Raw genomic sequence first — 22,901 nt, forward strand, 5'->3', positions numbered from 1 at the left:
GGGACAATAGGGGCACAACAATATTAATAAGGGGTACAACTACAATAGTAATGGGGTAATCACTAGTATTATAGGGATCCAACATGCCCCTCTCCTTCAAAAAAGTGTTGTCCTCAATGCTTGAGTAGTTCTGGATGCTTCTGCATAAAATTCTCATCCTCCCATGTGGAATCTTTAGTAGATAAGTTCTTCCACTTGATAAGATACTTTGAAATTGATCGATTTCGTAGCTGTCGAGTACTTGTTTCTGTGACTGCTTCTGGTTCCAATATAATTTTTCCTTCCTCGTCAAGTTCTGGCAATATTGTTTGAACTGGGAGCTTATCTCCTATAACCTTCCTTAAACATGAAACATGGAAAACTGGGTCCAATCAAGAAGCTACAGGAAGCTCCAATTTGTATGCCATAGTACCAATCTTTTGCAACACCTTGTACAGACCATAATACTTTGGTGATAATTTATTATCTTTCTTAGCTTGCTTGAGGGACATTTGCTTATATGGTTGTAGCCGTAGGAATACCCAATCACCTCCATCAAAACTTCTTTCACTACGATGTTGATCTGCCTGTTGTTTCATTCTATTTTGTGCCAACATGAGGTTATCCTTTAAGAGTTGGAGGACTTGTTGTTGATGTTCGATGTGATGTTCCACTGCTTGAACCTTAGAATTTTCTTTTAAATATGATGTGATGGATGGTGGCTGATACCCATAAAGTGCCATAAATGGGGTCATTTTTGTTGCTGTATGGAAGGAAGTTTTATACCACCATTCAACCAGAGGCAACCATTTGACCCATTGTGTCTGTTTATCAGATACAAAGCAACGAAGATATCCTTCCAAACATTTGTTTGCTATCTCATTTTTCCCATCAGATTGAGGATGATAAGATGAACTATGAGCTAATTGAGTACCAAGACAAGAAAATAATTCTGTCCAAAAATTTCTAGTGAAAATGGGATCTCTGTTACTTACAATAATCTTTGGGTTTCCATGTAGCTTTTGAATTGTTTCCATAACTACAGTAGAAACTGTACTGGCTTTAAATGGATGTGATAATGCACAAAAGTGTGCATACTTGGTAATTTTATCAACTACCACTATGATGACACTCTTTCCCTCAGACTTGGATAAACCTGTGATAAAATCCATTGAAACCTCCTCCCAACATTGGCATGGAATGGATCAAGGTTGTAATAGACCCAGTGTCTTAATTGTTTCAAATTTATTGTGTTGGAAAACCAAACATTCCGCCACAAACTTTTCAATATCTGATTTAAGGCCATCCCAAAAAAATTCCTTCTTAACCCTGTGGTAAGTTTTTAAAAATCCCGAGTGCCCTCCTAAGGGAGAAGTGTGCAATTCCATAAGAATCTTTTGTTTTAGCTGGGAATTCTTACAGAGGTATAAGTGTTCTTTGTAACATAACGAATCATTTTGCCAGCTAAATGTATCTGATGTACTGGAATCTTGTTGTAAGTTTCGAATAAGTGCCCACAATTCTTCGTCATTCTCCATTCCTCCCTTGCTTCGTTTATCCAATCTGGTTGGATAATAGAAATGGTGCACAACAATGCTTCCACATCCTCATCCTTTCTTGAGAGTGCATCTGCCACCACATTTTGCTTCCCTTTTTTGTAGATGATTTCAAAGTCATAACCCAACATCTTTGTGACCCACTTTTGTTGCTCTTCAAAGGATAATATTTGTTCTAAAAAGTATTTAAGGCTATCATGATCCGTTTTTACCTTGAAGTGTCTTCCCATTAGGTAGGGTTGCCATTTCTTAAGTGCATGGAGTACTGCCAACATTTCCTTCTCATAAGTAGCTTTGTGTAAAAACTTTCCCTTAATTGGACGACTTTCAAAAGCAATGGATCTTTCATCTTGCATTAAAACAACACCAATTCCATTTCCTGAAGCATCACATTCCATAATAAAGGTTTTTGTGAAGTCCAGTGTAGCTAAGATAGGTGCTTGGCACATTGCCTCTTTAAGGTGTTCAAAGGCCTTTGTTTCTTCTGGAGTCCATGAAAATGCATCTTTCTTCAATAGTGTTGTTAGAGGTGCTGCTATTCTCCCATAATTCTTAACAAACTTGCGATAATACCCTGTCAACCCAAGAAATCCTTGTAGATGTTTTATGGATGTGGGGATTTTCCATTCCTTAATGGCTTTAATTTTGCTAGGGTCTACCTTAACTCCTTCATGAGATACAATATGACCTAGATATTCCACCTCTTGTACTCCAAATAAACATTTTGGATCTTTTTGCATATAATTGTTTCTCCTCCAATAGTTGTAGCACCCTGTCAACATGTTCAACATGATCCTTCAAAGACTTGTTATAGATTAGTATATCATCAAAAAATACTAACACAAATTTTCTAAGGAATGGTTTGAAAATTGAATTCATCAAACCTTGAAATGTTGAGGGTGCATTGGTAAGGCCAAAAGGCATGACCAAAAATTCATAATGACCCTCATGAGTTCTAAATGCTGTTTTTGGAATGTCTTCAGTCTTCATTCTGATTTGATGATATCCTGAACGAAGATCCAACTTGTAGAGGTAAATTGATCCATGCAATTCATCTAGTAATTCATCAATGACAAGAATGGGAAACTTATCTTTAATAGTGAGCTTGTTGAGCTCCCTATGATTCGGACACATGCACCATGATCCATCCTTCTTGTGCACTAATACTACTGGAGCAGAGAAAGAACTTTGACTCGGTTGAATTATACCAGCCTCTATCATATTTGCAACAATATGTTCAATTCCACTCTTTTGGGCATAGGGATATCTATACAGCCTGATGTTTGGAGGAAAACTTCCTGGAATCAGATGAATAGCATGATCATGTTCATGAATAGGTGGGAGACCTTTGGGAGTCTCAAATACCTTGGAATGATTGTCCAAGACTTTTTGGAGATCTGGAGAAATAGATGATTCCAATGTGGAAACATCTAGTGAACATAATTATGCAATTACACCTTTTCGTTCCTTTTTTAGAAGCTTTGTCATACCATTAGAGCTGATTATCTTTCATGGTTTCCCTGCAATACCCCATAATTCAACTTCCTTTCCTTCCACAGAAAATTTCATGAAAAGTTCTTGAAAATTAAAAGCTATTGTACCCAAGGATTGTAGCCATTGGACTCCTAATACAACATCAGCACCTCCCATTGGAATGGAAAACATTGGGCTAGTCAATACATATTCTCCCATGGATAGCTTGATATTATGGCACTTTCTAGAGCAATTTATTGTTCCTCCATTTGCAACCATCACTTGACACTCTGGTGCTGGATATAAGAAGCAATTCAATTCTTTTGCTACCTTACAATGAATAAAATTGTGGGTACTTCCTGAATCAATCAACACTATTACCTTTTTCTTCTTGATTTATCCTTCTATCTTGATGGTTTGAGGAGTGGTAATTCCTGCCAATGCATTACAAGATATGGTCAGATTCATTTTTTCTTCATCTAGGCTTTGTTCCTGGAGTATATCCTCTCCTTTTAACCTTTCTTGCTCCATTTCTTCTTCCTCTTCAAAATCTATGTAGAATAATTTCTTCTCAGCACACTTATGACCTTTAGTGTATTTGCTATCACAACTGTAACAAAGCCCTTTTGCTCTTTTTTCTTCCAATTGTTGTGGTGTCAACCTTATAGGTTGTGGAAGACTAGCGGCAACAACACTTCCGTCTTTATAGTTGTGAGTGGTATGCTTCCTGGTTGCCATAATTTTGCTTTCCATTTTTCTTGCTAACCTGAATGCCTTCTCTAGTGAATCAGGTTCCCAAAGGCAAACATCATGTTGGATATTATCCTTTAAAGACCCTATGAACACATCAATCCTATGCTCCTCTGGAATATTTTTTACCCTTATGTTCAATTTTTGGAACTCCTCAATGTGCTCCATTATTGAACCCTTTTGTTTGAGACTTATCAATTGGCTAAAAAAAGTGTTGCTTTTTGTATCCTCATAATGTGCTATCAATTCTTCTGTAAAAATTGCCCAAGTGATAAATTGTTTACGAGAGCAAAGCCATTGATACCATACAAACTGATTTAGTTCCAAATATAAAGTTGCAATACGTACCTTTTGTGTGTTTTGCACATTATTGACATCAAAAAATTGCTCCATATGTAATATCCATGTTGTGGGATCCTTGCCATCAAACTTCCTCATATTGATTTTTGGAATATGGTGCGTCTTCGATCCAACATTAGAGTCTATGAAATCATGATTAACATTTACTTTGTTTGCATCATGAGTTTCCTTTACTCCCCTTTCACCATTAGTAAGTATTTCTTGTAGAAAATTTGTCAAATATGCCTTCAAATCTATTTTAAAATCGTCAATCTTGGCTTCCATGCCCTTTATCTTAGATTCCACACCATTTATCTTAGCTTCTGTTAGCTTTTTTGAGAGTGAAATTTGTTGCACTTGGTCTTGTAATTTTGATATATCATGTAGCATTTCTTCCTCTTCTTCATGAGTCATGCTAGAGCTTTCAGATTGCTTACTAGGTGTTTGCATTTTCTTTCTTCGGGGCATCAGTTACCGATACTAATGCTCTATTATGCCCTTTGAATTCCTTCAAAATAATTTTTCAAACCAAGCTTAAGCGAAAATTAAAAAAATCTACACACCTTTTTTCACTTTGTAGGAGCTCGATATTGCCTCTGATGTATCTCTGTAATTTGGGATCATCCGGTTCTGAAATTGCGACCTGCAGTAGCCCTCTGTGTCCTCTTTCCAATGCCACCAATCTGACCCCAATTGGATTCTCCAATGCAGATTTATGCCAAATCTCCCATAGTGACCTGATTATAGAATAATTCAGTAGAGTGAACTTTCTGACGTTCCACGAGTCACTGTTTTGACCTTTGCCTCTGACAATTATATAAAAGAAACTACAGTCTGTCCTCTTTCTATACCTTCTTAGGAAATTTCAATCCGATGCTCAGAGAGAAAGTTATGACGATTTTCCCCAGGTCACCTGTTTGGAATGTAATTCAAGAGTCTGCAAAAAGACCAACTTCCTCAGATCATATCTCCGCAAATATAGCGCGAAAAGCTTTGAAATTCAGACTTGAGGTTCAGCGCGATTTCTTCTCAAATGTTTTTTTTTTAGCTTCTGAAATGTCGCAGAAAAAAAGTTATAGCGAAAATGCCATGATGACATGTTTGGAGCAACGAAACCCTAGAATCCAAAGCTCTGATACCAAATGTGATGAAACCAACTCACAAAAAGATAGAAAAGAGAGATCCATGCCTTAGAATTCAGCCTCTTCGAGGGGGCAACCTCCTTTACACTACATAAATGAGCAATTCTTCGATGATTCAAATGATAAAATCTCCTTCCTATATATAGGAGTCTAAGGAGTCACAATATAACCCATCCCACCTAACAATAATAATATAAAGCCACAAAAATAACAATAGAGGGATTCTATGGGGCATAGTAATAACAATATGGGGACAATAGGGGCACAACAATATTAATAAGGGGTACAACTACAATAGTAATGGGGTAATCACTAGTATTATAGGGATCCAACAGTCTTCCCATAAAATATTCCTACCAAAGTAGTTTCTAACAAGTTTGGGATATCTTAGAACCTGATATCCTTATCAATGACCATTGAAAACTTATCTTGTTTCACTCTAACATAGGTCTTTGGTGTAGACAAAGATTTGGAGCCATGGGGGACCAAAAGATGCTTAAAAAGCTTAAATGAAAGGGAGTTTGGCTGAGACTTAGGGATACTTACTACCTCAAAGCTAGAATGAGAGCTTAGCTCTTTTTCACTACTATTTTTTCTCAAAATGAAAACAACATTGGACAACTCATGATCAAATTAAATATCTACCTTGGAACACCACCCATCTTAGAAACACCTCATGATTTGGTTGGAGATGATCTATTAAGACAATGAAGTGTCACCTGTAAATTCATACTAGGATTTGAATGCCTCATGTGAACATGATCAGGCTCATAATTAACAATATCAACTTCCATTCAAAACTATGGTGGGACGTATTTAATTGTTGACAAGGCCCATTGTATGAAGACCAAGATAGTGAAAGCCCTTGGGAAAAGTAAATAGATTACACAAAATTTACTTTTTGTCAGAGAAAAGTGCCTTCAACTCTAACCACTAGGTCTGAAAATGTCCAACTTTGTAACAATTGAAATAATGAAATGAGATTTTCCAATAATCAATGTTACAGGTCTAGAGTTTTTCCTCATAAACCAATTCAATGGCCTTGAATAAAATATGTTTGATATCTACTTTGACTAGAATCTAGGCACACGTTGGCACACCTTAGCACTGCCTAATTGTTATGCCCTCATAGATAGCTTTACTTTTGAATCAGTTACCGGAGAATCCAGAGTATGAACATTTTTATGCCAACGTTTCAAATCCCAAATGGGATCCATCATCAGGACTTATGAATGATGATAAAAGAAGCGCTGCTTAGAAATAAATAAATACTAATGAGGATAAATTTTTAAGGATCAGCACAATGTTGGCTGGAATATAAATCTATTTATTAATTTTATTAATTTAATTTTAATAAATTCCTTTTATTTTCATTTTTACTTTTGAGTTTTATATATTAATATTTATTGAACAGTTAATATATTAATTCAAAACCTTAATGATTGAAATAGTGTATTTGTTGAAATAGTGTATTGTATTAATATTTAAATTTCTTTTTTTTTTTAAACTAATTGAAATTAATAAATGTTAATAAATCAATATTTAATAATGTTAATAGATATTAATAGGGATAAAATATTAATACTATTTAATTAATAATGTTAATGAATATTAATAATATTTAATTAATTAATGATCATTTAATAATTAATTAACCGAAATTAATACTTAATATATTAATTAATTGCTAAATGAATTAATTAATAAATTAAGCTAATTAAAATAAATAATTGTTAATAATGTTAGAAAATCAATATTAATAATGTTAATAGAAATTAATAGTGTAAAACTATTAAAAATACTTAATAAATAATTAATGCTAATAAATATAAATGATATTAAATTAATAATCACCTAATAATTAATTAACAGTAAATAATATTAATAATAATTAATATATTAATCAATTGTTATATAGAATTTGACCAAGCTTAGTAATTAATATATTAATTAATATCATAATTATTAATAATGAATAATTATAATAATAATAACGAATAATTAATATAATAATTATTAATAATGAATAATTATTAATGTAATAATGAATAATTATTAATATAAAAATGTATAATTATTATAATAATTAGTATTATAATGAATAATTATTATAATAATTAACAATTATAATTAATTAATTATAATTAATTAATATAAAAATTAATACATTAATTAATTGCTATATAGAAATTAATATATTATTGTATTTTAAAATTAATTGTTATATTTGTTATTATTAAAATAGGGTTATTGACTTTTAATATTAGAATAGGAGGGGGATATCTTACCTACTTAAATGCTATACCTCGGATGTGTTGGCGATCTTGATTTCCCTGATCAAGGGAAGCCAGCTACCGCTAATCTCCATACCATTGTCCCTGTTCAGATTATGAGGATGCTTGATAATTTTAAGCGCTTCTCTGATCTTTTGTCTCTGACGCTGCTCTTCCCTTGCGATAATTGATGTGCTTTCCAAGCAGATATGGTGCTTAGTCTTTGAGGAGTGGTCTGCCAAGGCTGAAGTACGAGATCTTTCTTTCCTAATATCAGCACCATGTTCCTTGAGCCTTGTCTGGAGGGAGCGACCTGTTTCACCAATGTAGCTTTTCCCACAAGAGCAATCTATTTTATAGACTCCTTTAAGCTGATGTTTGTCAATATCATCTTTTACAGACCTCAAACCTTGCCTAATAGTTCCAGGGGCTGAGAAATGCGTGATGATGTTTTTCTTAGGATTTTAGTGATTTTGTCTGTAACTCCATGGATATAAGGTAGAAAAACTTTACCACCCTGAGGTTGGTCTTGAGCCTTAGGTTCATGAGATAACAACTTTCTTTCAGCTTTCTCTATGGCTCTTTTAATCTCTTGTTCTTTTTAGCCTATACTCTTAAAGGTCACCTTAGAAACAAACAAACTAAAACTACTTTCATTTTCCTTTATGAAAAATACATGAGAGAAGAATAAAGGAGACCAACCTCTGTCTTGCGCTTGGTTCCTTGCTCGATTCCTCTCTCTTCTGATAGCCCTTTGCTACTTTCTTCCTTGTATACCCAGCTTCACAGAGTAGCTGTAGAATCAAAGCAGCATAACACTATACAAGAACATAGATCTATTATCATAAAAAATATAGGATCAGAGGTAAATTGACCATACAAATGCATAAAACATAAATCATACAAGAGTATGGAGGAAAAGTTGAATAGGTTTATTGATAATCAAGAAAGAGCCAAGAGAGTTACAACCAATTGTTCTGACCCAGCATCATCCTCTCAGCAAGAAGCCCTTCTTCACCTCATGACAAGCTTAGATCACCCAACACTATGATATTGCACCAAGAAACCAGCAGCACTTCCTCACAAGATACACAATTCTAGCCTCTGGATCTCTGGGATGAGGGATCCATATATAGATGTCTGCAAGGGAGGTGAGTCATCTTTTGAGATTTAAGTAGTGTCTCCCCTTTGATAGTTCTTGATTCGACTTGGAGATTGATGATCTCTTACTCATCCCTGGTCGAATTCAAAGAGGCAAGTGTCACAGGAAAAGTTTCTGGAAGATTCCATGCTTCTCCACCTTGCAGATTGACCCTGCCATTTGTCCCTTCTCGCCCATCGCACCCCATAGAAGGGATTTTTGACATTCAACACACCTACTGTGTGTATTTAGGTGGGATGCAATGCACTTTGCCTATGCAGTAGGTGAAATGGTCCAGTTTTGACCAGTTCTGAGTAGTTTTTCATGGAGAACTTCTGGGAGATACTGTACTCAGTTGACCTTGTTCTTTTAGGGGTTGGAACAACTCCTTTAGGGACTTAGGAGCCCTTGGTTTATGGACATTTATGCTTGGGGTTGCAGTGCCCAAAAATGTCTATAACAGTTGCCCCCTAAAGCATGAGGTCGTTAATCTTTTTGATGTCGGGTGAAATGCTTTATCATGAGGATCCGAAGTTCTTTAAAGCTGGAAGGAGACCTGTAATAAGATACAATACAATACATTATCTTCATAATATTTTCATGATCTAGCTGAGGCGAGCATTCCCATGCTCAGGTTTATAAATTCATTTTTCATGTACATGAAATAGACAATTGTCTGAGTGTAGACTGATGATTCTGGTAGAGCCATCATCCCCTAGATTGGATGATTATCTGTGCAGCAATGATGTACATTTGATGTCTTTATTTCCCTGAATATATATCGTAGCCCGGATGGATGAAACTAGATTTGGGGTCTTCAATCTCGTTCGATCTTCACTCTAAGTACAAGTCGATCCATGTGAGAGTTGTTCTGGAGTCGAACATGGAAAGACATCGCCTGATTACCAACCGACGATGTAAGCTGTTAGCAGGCGCGAGAGGAATCACCGATAATGATAATGATCCTCAAGGTACTGCAGTACAATTCACGTGGTGTGAATAAGGGACTTGGCGTTGAACACCACGCAAAATCTTTCGGTCGAAGGCCATTGATGTAAACATGTCGCCGGAAGTGAGAAACTTGCCATTGAGGCATGCAAGCTTCAAAGTACTGAAAGGGGTGTTCCTAGATCGACTTCTTGGATAATGAGATGATGTCGACAAGAAGCAATCCATCATAGGAGGGCCTTAATGAATCCCACATCAATGACACAGAACGAAGCAAATGATTTTAATGGAGGTGAAAACGATCTGGTGATATAAGGTTCAGGGTGGCGGTCATGAAAGAATGGAGCGGAAATGTATTATAGTGGGTGAGACACAGGTGAATTCTCTGAGCGACGTCTCTTGAACATATCGGCGACACTGACATGATGGATTGGTAGCATTACCCCAAATGTGGATGGTGTGACGAAACCATGTTGATGTGACCAGTGAATGGAACAACCCAACCCGACTTGGATGCGGAGTGAAAGTGTCATGTTCAAGAGCGACTTGCTACCAACAAAGTTTCTTCAAGTTTTCTTCCCAATTTTTCCCCAGTCATTGCTGACCAGTACCTCTTTATTTTTGTCAAGCTTGAGGAGGATAACATATGCCTGTTCTATAATTTTCCCTTCGGGCAAACCCATCGCTATGTTTTAACGAGCCTAGCGATAGTGAAACTCGTTCTTGTCTGTTATGGACAAGTTTGTCGCTATTAGGTTTTAACGAGTTTAACGACAAAGATAACTGGGTCCTTTTCAATTTTAGAGAGTCTGAAAAGGGACGTAAAGGAAACTCCAAAAATCCTTTTCCGTCATCTAATCCCTTAAGTCCGAAAAAGTATAAAATAATACAGAAGGGATGAATTTACGATACTTTTAATGAGCCGAACAAAACAAGTGTTTGATCTTTTTGTGTAATAATCCCTCAGGTCCAAAAAAGATTAAAATCTAAAGGAGGGATAGCACCTCCAGTCACTTTAACGAGCTGGTGAGGCCAATGGCTCCGCAATCTTTTCATATTTTACGAGTCAGTTGAAAAGAGCTTAAAGGAGACTCGTCTTTGAGGAACGAGTGATAAATTCGGGTTGCAGCTGATTCCAGGTAAGGTTTGGAATTTTCCAATCACGACAGTGTTACAACGATGGCTAACAGGATCACTCTTCACAGCTGTTCCTCAAAAGGGGTAAACAATCAAGTGGAGGTGAATGATCGGCCAATACAGAGTGGAGGTGATGATGAGAACATGACCAAGGCTTCAAAGGCTGAAGTACTACATTCACGATGGTTATTTACCGGAAATTGGTTCATTTTTTATTTTAAAATGAGCTTAAATGCTGGGGGAAACACTTGCTCATTGCTTATGTTTATTTTTTAACGAGCTTGAAGTCCGCGTTAAAACTGCTCGAGGTGGGTTTATTTTTTAACGAGCTTGAACCCTGTAGTAACACTGCTCGTGATAAGTTTGCATTCCCCCAGCATAATAATGCAAATCAAGGTGCATGCCCCCCAAGCTTCATTGCATTCATCTCGGTGGTTGGAATGAAGGTTTACCTTCAAGATCTTCAAAAGACTTGACTTTGATTTTACGAGATCGTAATCAAAGACTCGATTTGGAAAGGGAGTCGTTTCATTTTTTTAATGAGGTTGACATAGTAAAAGAACTATCCTCAGAGTCCACCATATTTACAGTATTTGATAGAAAATCAAAAACTGAAGGATGATTAAGGTCATTGGAATAATATTCGTTGTAATCCGGGAGATGGGAACGATGGTGGTAATCTTCCCATGGTGCCTCTCCTAACATCATTGGCTGAATGATTCCTTTGTCTGTAGAATGTACATGCGACCAAGGATCTGAAGAGGTACCATATTCCTTAGACCTATCTATCCAAACACTCGATGAGCATTGATTTGGTTTTGCCCCCCAGGCCAAGAAAATTGATTGCTACAATATTTCTAAAATGGTGATGATCCATGCTGACAAAATGTTCAGGAATCTTTCGAATCCATTAGATATAGAAGATTTCATATTGCAGGTTTCCACCGTGGAAAAAGTACCCATTAAGGCAGGGTCTTTTAGGAGACCTACTCCGATATTTTGAAGCGAATGATTGCTTCCATGGATCATTGGAATGCTTCCCGTAACTTGTGAACTGTTGGGGAGAAATGTTTGTTGGTCGATGATTGTAATTCCTCCTTGAAAGGGAAATGCAATCTTCCTAAAGTAGGTCGACACAACTGTGGCCATGGCATATATCCAGGGCCTTCCCAGTAGGATGTTGTAATCGAGGTTTCCGTCGATTACTTCAACATCAATTTCTACTGTTTTGCCCCCTAGTTCAACTTGCAAGTTACTTAAAATCCCGTATGGAGTGTATGATCGTCCATCAAATGATTTTAACACTATTGACGATCACGACAATGGTGGTGAGCCTAAATTTTTCCAGCAACTCATCGACATAATACATGTAGATGCCCCCTCATCAATAATTGTTTGATGAACAGTTTTGTTAAGGGCTTTCACTTGAATAAGGAAAGCTAGTTGAGCTGGTAACTGAAGGTCATATCCATTGTGATTAAAGGATACAAGATTGGAATCCGTTGGCTCAATCCCACCTATTACTGATAATAGAGTCTGCTTTTGGGAGGGGAAATTTTGTGGTACCTCAAGTGTCGACATAATGGACGACGATTGGGCTAGGTCCTCTACTATATTATAATTCTGTGCTACTTTGGCACGAGGATTAAATGTCGGTTTGTGCACTGCTCCCTTTGGCGGCTTTATCATTAGCTCAGGAATGATGGGTGGCACAACTTCAGTCGAAGTTGTTGTCGAACTACTAGGTTGATCTTTATCCTTGTTGTTCGACAGCTGTGGATTCTCGTAATCTTTATTCCTTGTCGCTATCAAAGCATCATTTCATTGTTTCAAAACCGACAACATAAGCACTTGGGATTGAGAAGTATTTTGATTGGCAACCATTTTGGTTCCCGGGTTTGGAAACGGATCAGTCAATACCGCTGAGGTTTTTGAACTCTTAAAGAGTTTCTTAACTTCAGCTTTATGTGGACAATCTCTTGTCTGATGATCCTCATCTCATATCTGACACCCCACAGGGGGTTTCCTTTGCCCAGAAGGGTTTGCAGAAGGTTTTTTAGGAGATGACTCATCCTGCTTCTTTTTTCTCCCTTTCTTTTTCTTCTTGCCCCCTGGTTGCTTCAGTTGTTTGCCCTTGTTGGTCGACACAACATTTACTTCCGAGGCGAGAAGTTCCTCATTTGCATTTTGACTAGAAATCTTACATCTTTTAGATGTAGCCTTTGTTGATTTCGTGTTTGTAGTACCAATCACGCCATCGCCGACATGAGAGTCATTGTTCAATTTAGGAGGAGGAGGAACGGAAAATTATGGTCTAGGAGCATCAGGTATTTTATCATAGAGTGTGCCAGACTGAGTATAGATCAAGTCTAGATATTGTGCACGAGCAATAACTTGCTCTTCAGTGAGGACTCCTCCCTTTGCCACATATTCTGTAATGGAAGGTAACAATGACTTAATAAACCATTCAGCTAAAAGCTGATCAGGAACATACGTTTTTACGATTCTACGGAGATGTCACCACTCATGATTATGACCGGATATGTGAGTGGATGTCGTTTGTTTGAAATTGGTAAGTAGCTCTGTTCCCGTTTCGTACCTTATGGGTAACTGAAAATGGGTTGAAAAGGTTGTGGCTAGGGTACTGAAGTTATCAAACGAAGCTCTAGGTAATTCGATATACCATTTTGCTGCCGAACCAGTTAACATTCTCTGAAAAAGGCGAAGTCTAATCGAATCATCATTTAGGGTGTTAGATGAGCACCACAGATGAAAGGTCATCACATGATTCGACGGGTCTTCACCCGGATTTCCATTAAATTTAGGAATATCTGACCGAAGTTTATGCGGAATCGCCGGCCACCAAGGGGTGTAAGCAATTGGATCATTCGTCAGCCGGTTTAGATCTGGTAATTCTAGAGTTGCTACAAATGGCAACTGTTGATTCAGGTTAGGCGAAGCATACCCAGGATAAGATGGAATTGCCTGAGTAGTGGGTCTTTGCATACCAGCATAAAGTATTTGATGCTGGTAACTTTGATAAGGTTGATGGGCATAACCATTATAGTATGGTTGTTGATAACTGCTTTGGAAATGGAGTTGCCCATTACTTACAAAGACTTGTTGCTCAGGTCCTTGATATGATTGCTGGAATTGCGGTTGTTGAGATTGAACCAACCCTGGTTGTTGGACCATTTGCTGTTGTCCAATACTAGATGATTGACCAAGATGAGGAGTCATAGTACTTGTTTGAGCCTGAGTCGCTCCAGATAAGGAGTCACTAACCTGAGGTTGTGATTGAGTCGTTGAGACAAGAGGTTGTTATATTGCAACCTGAGAAACTTGGGGTTGACATACAACAGGTAGTGCTTGTACTTGCGACGCAGTCACCATAGCAGGTATAGTGGGAATATTTGACACAGGGTGGACTGGTTGCATTGAATATACAACCCTTGGTTGCTGAGGCAGTATTGGTACCCAACTGCTGGATGTAATTCCAGTTTGACCTGAACTTTGTTGTAAACTCCCATACGGTTGTTCTCCGGGAGGGAACAATGAAAAAGCATACTGCCCTCCATATGGTGGCAATCCAGTACTTAAAGGGTAGATTGGCCTTTGAAGACACATTGGATCAATTTGTTGAGTTTCAACATAAGAAATACCAGATGATAATCCAAATGAAGAAATAGGAACTGACCATGTCATCGAAACAGTCCCCGATTGGACTTCGGCTTGTTGTTGATAACTTGCTAGGACAAATGGTACACCAGCGAACATTGTTGGAGTAGCAGCAGGAGGTTCTGCTGCTGCTGCGTCAGATGACACAGTCCTGGATGTCGATGGTTGTTCAGACATATCTAGTCTATCCAAAAGATTTCCTAGCGATTCTACAAGAACTTGCGATGAAGGGAGACTAACTTCTAAGATCAACGAGGGAACAGTGATGTTATTCTGATTAAAATAAATTTTAGACGCTTTGAAACAACTTGTTTTCTCAATTTTTAAGAGTTGAGAAAAAACAAAAGATGACTCTAGTCGCCTTCGATTTTTAATGAGCCTGAAGTGACAAGTGCTCAGATGGACCTTTTCCATTAAGGAGTCTGAAAAGGAACGAAAGGGACTACTCTAGAAATCTAGACAGAGGGATTACCAAACCAATCGCAAAATTGCAGAATACTTTTTATGGTACGGCAGTCAATCTTCCTGAACGCTGTGTTCAGTGCATTGCGATCGATAGGGCGGCAGACACGGCTTCCTATGGATAAAGGATTAAGCCTATTGAGGTCTCCCAAAATATACTTGACGGTACATGGGAGCACAAGTCTGTACTCGCACTTATCGTCTCAAAGTGGAGGAATCACCCAACCAACAATGAAAGAAACAGTTACCAGGCTTTACGACTCTAGAATACGTCTCTAGCCTAGACTTCTAGATGTTGTACGTTAGGTTCCAAAGCGCTTTTAGATTCATTAAATTTATTTTATAGTTGATCTTACTCAAGAAATTTGCCTTTCAGGTTCACCGCATGATGTAGATGTACAATTCCTAAAATGAAATCTAAGATGATAAACAGTCATTTAGTCTTCTTTTTGCAAATGAAAATCCTAGCTACTAAGGAAAGAGAGATGGCGTTCTTTCAACAAAGAGCAAAGAGCACACACTATATGCACTGTCCTAAATCAAACCAACAAACAGTCTAAATGCAAATGCACATGCATGTATTTGTTTTCAGCCTTCTTAATGTGTAAATGATAAAAAGAAAGCTAATGCGCAAATCTGAATTATCTTTCAAAGCGACAATTACTAACAAGTTTCTTTTCAAGACAAAATGAGGACAATGACAACACTTTGCGATTTGGAATTGAAAACTTGCTTTCGACACTAGAAAAACTACTAATTCAGATCAAATACAAGAGTAACAGGGTAATCGACTATCAAGAACAATCAGATTCTCTTCTATGACTGAAAACGACACTTGCGACACTTTCAAATCAAGAAACAACAATACAATTATGCTACTTCTTTGTAAAGGAGAACTGAAAATGACTCAAAAAATACATAAAAACATTTACAGTTCTTTGCACAATGGAGGCAGAATATAAGCAAGGAAAGGGGTTTCAAATAGAGGTGTACTGACTACAGGCAACAAAACTTCTGAATAGATCTGAAAAAGATGAACCTAGAAACCAAAATTTAGGAACAAGGCCTTGTCTGATTAGCGCACCTGTAACACAGTGAAACTGAAATGCAACGCACCTACTACACTCGGGAAGTGCACTGCATTTGAAGTTCACAGAACAGACAGTGCGCTAGACCAGGGATGAGACTTTGATTGGGTTCCGAGTCACAGTTTGCAGTTCAGTTCAAGGATTTTGGCCGAGCAAGTGGTAACCTGTAAATCAATCACAGGGGTAGATCTAAGGAGGTTACTAGAGCCACCACAAGGGCAATTAGAGAGCTTGTAAATCAATTGTTTAATTCATAGACAAAACCTGGAGATTGACTGAAGCGGCGTTTATCTACTTTGAATTTGCATAGCAAATCCAGTTCGAAGGCTACCTGGCTCAACTTCAGGGTTTGTCTGTAAGTTTATAAAGTAAACAAATGTAGATAAACAAATAGTCTACTCGCTCCCCAGTGGAGTCGCCATTTTGTTACCGGGAATAGTGTCTATGCAGAGCTGCTAATCCCACTAAGGCTAGTGGCTACCTTAGAAACAAACAAACTAAAACTACTTTTGTTTTCCTTTATGAAAAATAGATGAGAGAAGAATAAAGGAGACCAACCTCTGTCTTGCACTTGGTTCCTTGCTCGATTCCTCTCTCTTCTGATAGCCCTTTGCTACTTGCTTCCTTGTATACCCAGCTTCACAGAGTACCTGTAGAATCAAAGCAGCATAACACTATACGAGAACATAGATCTATTATCATAAACAATATAGGATCAGATGTAAATTGACCATACAAATGCATAAAACATAAATCATACAAGAGTATGGAGGAAAACTTGAATAGGTTTATTGATAATCAAGAAAGAGCCAAGAGAGTTACAACCAATTGTTATGACCCAGCATCATCCTCTCAGCAAGAAGCCCTTCTTCACCTCATGACAAGCTTAGATCACCCAACACTAGGATATTGCACCAAGAAACCAGCAACACTTCCTCACAAGATACAAAATTCCAGCCTCTGGATCTCTGGGATGAGGGATCCATATATAGATGTCTGCAAGGGAGGTGAGTCAGCTTTTGGGATTTGAGTAGTGTCTCCCCTCTAATAGTTCTTGATTCCACTTGGAGATTGATGATCTCTTACTCATCCCTGGTCGAATTCAGAGAGGCAAGTGTCGCAGGAGAAGTTTATGGAAGATTCCATGCTTCTCCACCTTGTGGATTGACCCTGCCATTTGTCCCTTCTCGCCCATCTCACCCCATAGAAGGGATTTTTGACATGCAACGCACCTACTATGTGTATTTAGGTGGGATGCAACGCACTTTGCCTATGGAGCAGGTGAAATGGTCCAGCTTTGACCAGTTCTGAGTAGTTTTTCATGGAGAACTTCTGGGAGATACTGTAATCAGTTGACCTTGTTCTTTTAGGGGTTGGAACAACACCTTTAGGGACTTAGGAGCCCTTGGTTTATGGACATTTATGCTTGGGGTTGCAGTGCCCAAAAATGTCTATAACAACCATGTAAAAAATCCTTGCACTGTTGTAGTGAACAATTCTGAAACTAAATTATAACAACAAGACACACAATTTCTCTACTAATTTAAACAAAATAGAACATAATTAAATAACAGTCACACAATCGCAAAACACTATTTTTCTAGGGAACTCAACTGGGAAAACCTTCTCCTTGATTGAGAATTTTATTGATAGAAAATGAGCAATGGATCTCTTACAATACAACTCTGTTTCACAAGAAACCAATCTAGTTTTCTTTGCATGTCCTAAGCTTGAAACACCTGCAAGACGCTTCATTTAATTCCCTTAATCCATGCCCATAAGTTGCTCCTAGTTAGCTAGGAAATACTGTTAAATTTCCACGATCTTGGGTCTAGGATAGAATCTTAGAATCTTATAATCTCAACAAAAGCTACTTTGCACTGTGGAAAATAAATAACAGTAAATCACACATGCACAAGTATACACAACGTTTTACAAAAATATTGCACTAATATGTACAACCCAGCCTTTATTATATTAAACCAATCTAAATAATACAATAGTTTATGGAATAAAATATAAAATGACAATCAAGTTGCATATTCTTTGTCGTATCTTGTCTTGCTGGTTCTTCACTCCCATTCTTCTCTCTAGCTTCTCCTTAGTCCATCAAAGGAAAACATAGAGTCTCTAGGAGGGCTACCACCTATCACTGCTGCAAGTCTCCTTTGCTTCAATGAACACTAGATGATCCAATCTACTCTTCTAGGTCGACTAATCCCTAAGCTCCAATTTGCCTTCTAGTAGCCTCTTTAATCCATCAAAGAGCTACACATAGGCTTCCACTAAGACCTTAAGCACTAAGCCATTAACCTCCAACCCATATAGACCTCAACCCCATGGCACTCAACCCCGTAACCCCTAAGCCCTAATCCTTTTCCCTTTATCCTTGATTCCTAAACTGTTAAACCCCTTAAAATCCTAGAACCCCTAAGCCTTTCTCCCAATCAGTAGGTGCTCCAACACTAATATTCTTGGTCATATTAGGTTTTTGTCTAATAACCCCTCCAAATACAACCTCTAAGAACTAGTAAGGTCCAAGGAGAAGAGCCACAAAGTCTCTAAATTTGATCCACATTTTATGGACAGTCACATTTCTCCCAAATATCTTCTACATATTTTCTACAAAGGGAAACAATATGTTCTTCTAATGTCCACAAGTGCATCTAAGTTCACAGGAATAAAGTAAGGTTCATCTCCAATTTTCTCCAAGTATATTTTAAACTAGCATAAGCAATCCTCAACTACATGAATGGCAAAATCTTCAAGCTATCCAATCTAGGTTCATCCCCTTTTGACCCCATTTTTTGCTCCTTCAATACAAAGCTAACCAATGTCATATTACAATTGGATCTTCCTTTTTCATTTGGTGAGAATACCACCTCATTCTTTAGTATTTGATTTCTTCTAAAAATAATTACACAAATACTCTCAACATATGTGGGGCTATAAGGCAGATTAAGAGGAGAAAACAAAGGTCAAACTCAAACTTATTGTCAAACATACATCAAACATATATAAAAGATTAAATAGTCTACACATGTAATTCTTACATTGTTTGATGGTTTTGGATTAACTCCACCATTTTATTTTCCCACATTCATGTTAGTTTTTCATTCCATTAATTCTTCAACAATCGCTTCCAATATTCCAAGTTCCTTGACTTTTTCTCCCAATATCTCTTTTGCTTCATGCAATTGAAGTTGATAAATAAAAGAAAAAATAAACTATCTTAGATTAGGACATGGAAATTTCAGATAAATAAATACAATAAGTGAACTCTATGGATCGAAATACATATCGAAGCTCTATCAAAAGAAAGGCGAGCACCAAAATCTAACGAAGAAGAGCCATGAACAGATAACCCAAAAAGAAAGAAACAATTCCAATCGATATGGAGGATGATGCAAAAGAAATGGATGTAGAGTAAGTAATTGTGACAGGCATGGTAGAAGAGGTAAAAGGAAAAATTTGCAAACAATAATGAAAAAAATGGTGTAGATGTGGATAACCCATCACAAGAACTAAACTTTGTGGATCCAAATATCAACGATCTATCAAAAGAAAGGCACCAGAAACCAGCCAAGAAGAGCCATGAGAAGATAACCCAGAAGAAAAAAAACAATTCCAGGAGATACCTAGGATGATGCAAAAGAAATAGATGTGGAAGAAGTAACCTTGGAAAGCATGGTAGAAGAGCTAAAAGGAAAATATTTGTAAACAATCTTGAACAAATAGTGTAGATGTTGTATCAACCGTACTTGAAACTCTACAATCATAAATGGTTGACCTCTCAAAGATAAGGTTAGTCAAGATATGGCATCAAAACTGATAACTTCAAAGAACCCTCAAAACACCACAATGAAGCAAAAAAGAATGGCAAAAAAAGCAACAAAAACCTCATACAAGAAGTGAGCGAGATGCTAGCCAATTCAAGTAAGGTGGCTCTCATGATGGATGTATTCCACTCCATTCCCCATCATTCTTAGTGAAATTAATCACATGGAACATTAGGGGCCTCAACTAAAAAGGAAAGTTGAGGCTCCCAAAAGGTTAAAAACATAAGGAAATCCCTATAGTACTCATACTACAAAAAACAAAATTCTCCAACGATCGTGTAAGTGAAATCCTAGAGAAATGTTAGAAAGGTAGTGCTTCAGTGGAATTGGATGAAAAAGGAAAAGTAGGAAGGCTAGATCTTATATGCAATCCCATGGAAAGTACCATCACCAATATAACTATAGCCCCATGCATTCTTTCAGGTCATTTTCAATTCAAAAGTTTTAAATAAATAGGTATAATTACAAATGCATGTGGTCTAACTCTATTGAATGATCTCCACTCCATATATTTAAAATACCTATGGATAATAGTGGGTAACTTCCACATCATTAAATTGATGGAAGAAAAAATGGTGGCTTGCAATAGCTGGACTCTAATGCCTAGTTCTTCGTTGACCTCATGCAAGACCTGCATGTCACATATGCAGATACTATACATGGAATATTTACTTGGAATAATAGAAAAGGTGGCTGCCCTCAAATCACTTCCATATTTGACATATTTTTGGTCTCAAAATCTCCTTGGAACAATGAGACCTTTGTGGAGGTTTTAATCCTTCCCTGTTGCATATCATATCATTGGCCTATAAGCTTGGAAGAAGATATCAAAGCAAGCCCCAAAAATAGACCCTTTCGCTTTGAAGTATTTTTGCTTAGGGATCCTTCCTTTTTGGGAAATTCCCAATAATGGTGGTAGGAAGCCACTCCTCGATTGGGCTCAATTATGCACCAATTCCAGTATAAAATCAAGTTCTTAAAAGCTCAAATAAAAAATGGAATAGAGAATATTTTTGGAACATCCACCAAATCAATTAGGAATTAGAGGATCACATGGAATAAGTCAAACAATGCATTATTCTTGAAGGTTGATCTGACAAATTAGTTGAGGAAGAAAGTGAGCTTCTCACTCAATTAGAAGAAGGTTGCATTTAGGAAGAACTTCTCTAGTGCCAAAAGTCTTACATAAGATGGCTTAAGGAGGGGGGGAAAACTCTAGATTTTTCCACAAATCCATGATCAAACAACACCATCACAACAAAATATTCTCACTTCAAAGCACTAAGGGATATAATCTTACAAAACACGAAGAGTTGGAAGGATAATTAGTTGGTTGAATGATCATTAGAAAATCAATTAAATTTAAAGTCACGTTTATAATATAAACACTATTTGGTTAATTGGAAAAGTTTACAAGTCATATTTACATGACAAAATGAAGGACCAACAAATATGGCCAACATGTAAAACATAAAAATGTGAAAATTGATCGGGGGTTGGGAAAGTGTATGTAAAGAACACTTGCATTTTTTTAATAATCAATTCAGTTGTCTCAAAAAGGCCTATAGTTACATAAATATCAACTAATATCCTTATAATTGAACTTTATCTTTTAGAAACAAAGACGTCATCCATGAGAATACATTTTCCTAGGTTGTTTTCAATTGTTCATAAATCATCAATAGTCTAGGGTTCCAAGGGGAGTCCAAGAAGCTTTATCCATACTAGGGTATCTGACATGGTCTCATCCCCAACATAAAAAAGGAGTGGTGGGGTTTTATAGACAAATATGACCTATCCACAAACAAAACTTCATTTGATATAGAAACTACATCTTCTTCATTCCAAAAGACAAAAAGAATGCATCTCTTTTGCTACTATGTGAGTTGCTAGTATATAGCATAAACTTGAACTCCAACTCTACTTTATCTATCTCAGAATCCCTACCCTCTTTCCAATAAAATTTCAACCCAAAGTGCATCTTGAAAGGTAAGGGATTTGGTTGACTGCAATATATTCCCCCACAACTAGGAACACATTTTTCGTCAACTTCTAATGGCTTTACATCACTACTATTTCCAATGAACCAAAAACCTTCCTTAGAGGCCAAGCAAACCACATGTTCCTTATACACTCCTTCAACATCACCTTTTGTCAATAGATATAGAGGGTTCAAGCACATAGGAAGACGTTCAATTTTCTAAACATTAACTCTCAAATTGAAAGAATTTGTTAGAGACAATACACCCATAGCCATGTCCTACTTAGGAGGGCCCTTATAATTGTCCAAAACATTGCAGTACTAGCACTTGTACCACCAATCTTATCACTACTCATAATATTTGACCAACTCAAAATGTCCTTATCTTCACATTGTTTAAAGTATGTGAAAATATTCTTAATCATCTTAAAGATCATGTTATTCCATTATCCATAGACCTTTTTCCATAAATCTTCTATTATTTTTTTACAAATTAATTAAAAAACTTATGTAATCTTTAAACAACATATTATTATCATTCACTCACTTTGTAATTTCCTTTCCCACATTAGCATATGTTATCTTTTATAAAATGAGGGGAAAATGAAAAAAATAATATTTTTTTAAATATGAGGGAAATTGAAGAAACTAATAATTTTAATAAAATGAAAGGCCAAAAATGAAAAGGAAGTTATAAAAACGGAAAATGAGCGTTCTCATCGTTTTGGTCATTTGTATTTTAGAAGCAATTTCCTTTCCCACTTTAGCTTATGTTAGCTTTTACAAAGTGAGAGGTAAAAATGAAAAAAATAATATTTTTTATATAGGATGGAAATTGAAAAAAATAATATTTTTAATAAAATAAAAAGCCAGAAATGAAAAGGAAATTGTGAAAAGGGAAAATGAGCATTTTCCTCATTTTGGTCATTTGTATTTTTGAAGAAGAAATCTCTCAGAGAGTTTCGAATCCTGTGAGGCTACAGTGTCCAAAAAACCCATTGTGAAAATTAGTTTTGGTGATGAGAAACTAGCCCTAGGTTGATTGGAGCTATATTTCGCCATTGAATGCATTGCCATGGAAGCAAAATTTGACATTGGTGCCACCCTAGATAGAT

The sequence above is a fragment of the Pinus tabuliformis genome, chromosome 6, assembly GCF_031772625.1.
Source record: "Pinus tabuliformis cultivar Carrire ecotype Pingquan chromosome 6, CPIR1, whole genome shotgun sequence".
NCBI lineage: Eukaryota > Viridiplantae > Streptophyta > Pinopsida > Pinales > Pinaceae > Pinus > Pinus tabuliformis.